This window comes from Entelurus aequoreus, linkage group LG05 (genome assembly GCF_033978785.1).
Source record: "Entelurus aequoreus isolate RoL-2023_Sb linkage group LG05, RoL_Eaeq_v1.1, whole genome shotgun sequence".
In the NCBI taxonomy this organism is placed as follows: Eukaryota; Metazoa; Chordata; class Actinopteri; order Syngnathiformes; family Syngnathidae; genus Entelurus; species Entelurus aequoreus.
This window is the reverse complement of record NC_084735.1, coordinates 34,850,683-34,852,962: the sequence shown is the minus strand read 5'-3', so window position 1 is coordinate 34,852,962 and position 2,280 is coordinate 34,850,683. Positions and strand designations below refer to the sequence as shown.

Here is a 2,280-nt window from a genome sequence, read left to right as displayed (position 1 = left end):
GTGGAGTGATTATTATTATTATCTACTGATGATAGTCATACGTGAATTAGCTCAGCTCCTCTTCTCCTCCATGTGTAAAGTGAGAAACACAGCTGATGCTCCAGAAGGAAGTAACCCCAAAGATAGCAAATGGTAAAAAAGAGTGCATATTTAACTTTATAAATAACCAGGACCTTCATGATGCATTTCAGGCTAACTAGCTAAGTAGCAGCATTGTTTTAGAGCGGGAATGTAACTTTTTGTCAAACACAGACCTGGTGTAAAGTCCCAGGTAACAAGTGAACGTTATGTGAACGTTAGGAGAACGTAGTGGCATTGTTCTGGGAACGTTAGTTTATAACGTTCAAAGAACGTGAGGTTGTGGAGTTCTTGCTTGGTTAGCAGAACGTTAGCCAAGAACGTTTGGCTAGAGCGTTTAGGGAACTGTTTAGGAACATGCTATTTACATCTGTTTTTATGCTATATTGTCAGGAATAACACTCAAACAGAAATTTCAACCGAATTAATTCTTTATTAGTGATAGTGATTAGTGATTTCAACAGAATTCATTCTTTATTAGTGATAATTATAATACAATAGAAATGGAATGCAGTGGTCTTGGTCGTGCGCGTCAGTGTACTCCTGCCCCTTCTTGTTGGTTCTCTTCCTGGAAGTAAATAATTATAGATATTCACAAATACAACAAAGACAGCACTGGAATGTAGATTAATTGAATTAAATTAAAACATGGCATAATTTACTCCTTGTTTACCTGCTCAATGCTCACTGGTCTCACTGTAGTCTGTTTGCTTGGTTCTTTTCCCTTTCCCTATCCCTGTATTCTTCTTCGCGCTTCCTGCAAGTAGTTAAAATCGCAAATTCAACAAAGAACTGGGATCTTCATGAATTGAATTAAAAAATTGGCATAGTTACTTTATCATTTACCTGGCCACTCTCACTGTCCCTTTCCTTTGTACACTTCCCTTTGCCCTTCTTCGCCGTCGCTTCCTGGAAGTATTTATAATTGCAAATTAAACACAGAACTGGGATCTTCATGAATTGAATTAAAAAATTGGCATAATTACTTTATCATTTACCTGGCCACTCTCACTGTCCCTTTCCTTTGTACACTTCCCTTTGCCCTTCTTCGCCGTCGCTTCCTGCAAGTATTTATAATTGCAAATTCAACACAGAACTGGGATCTTCATGAACTGAATAAAAAAATTGGCATCGTTACTTTATCATTTACCTGCATGGTCACTCATCTCACTGTCACTCTCACTGTCCGTTTTCTTGGCTTTATCCTTGTTCTTCGCCGTCGCTTCCTGCAAGTATTTATAATTGCAAATTCAACACAGAACTGGGATCTTCATGAATTGAATTAAAAAATTGGCATAATTACTTTATCATTTACTTGCATGGTCACTCATCTCACTGTCCGTTTTCTTGGCTTTATCCTTGTTCTTCGCCGTCGCTTCCTGCAAGTATTTATAATTGCAAATTCAAAACAGAACTGGGATCTTCACGAATTGAATTCCAAAATTGGCATAATTACTTTATCATTTACCTGCATGGTCACTCATCTCACTGTCCGTTTTCTTGGCTTTATCCTTGTTCTTCGCCGTCGCTTCCTGCAAGTATTTATAATTGCAAATTCAAAACAGAACTGGGATCTTCATGAATTGAATTAAAAAAATGGCATAATTACTTTATCATTTACTTGGTCACTCATCTCACTGTCACCCTCACTGTCCGTTTTCTTGGCTTTCCACCCTTCTTCAGAAGTCATTCGTAGGTCTTTGGTCAGTTTGGAAACTTTATAACAGCCAACCTGCATGAGAAATGTATGCTAGTTAGCGCCGGCGCATGGCGCGCATTTGACACAACGCTAAAACCGTAAAATGGTCTGAAGTTAATCATGTAGGTTGGAAATTGTTATACAAAAACGTGCTTCGTATTTCACTCTATTTCTACTTACTTGTGATAAATGGATGGCGCACCCAATTGCCTGAATATCGGGATTCTGGAACTTGCAGCTTAGCCTTCGTCCTTCTTTGTCTCACGGAACAGCTTCAACGCGCATGCGTGCAGCCTTCTTCTTCTTCTTCTTTTGATTTTTTATGGCGGTTGGCAAGCAACCTTGTGGTGTGCATTACCGCCACCTACTGTGCGTGCAGCCCTGACTCAGCCGACGTCAGATTGTTCACAAAACACAACACGTTCGCAGAACGTTAGGGAAACGTTACAACATACTGTATAAAAAGTAAATTTGCGAAAAAAAACACTTCTAAAAGCCTGTTT

The 2,280-nt window shown here is 39.1% G+C and overlaps 1 long non-coding RNA gene across 1 annotated transcript; it reads right to left on the bottom strand.

Annotated features, from left to right (window-relative positions):
• Positions 1 to 923: 923 nt before the first annotated feature.
• Positions 924 to 1,460, bottom strand: LOC133649725 (uncharacterized). Its single transcript, XR_009826126.1, has 4 exons — positions 1,382 to 1,460; positions 1,229 to 1,304; positions 1,077 to 1,139; positions 924 to 987 (listed from the first exon to the last, which is right to left on the bottom strand). It is a non-coding gene; the product is annotated as an uncharacterized LOC133649725 (long non-coding RNA).
• Positions 1,461 to 2,280: the final 820 nt, after the last annotated feature.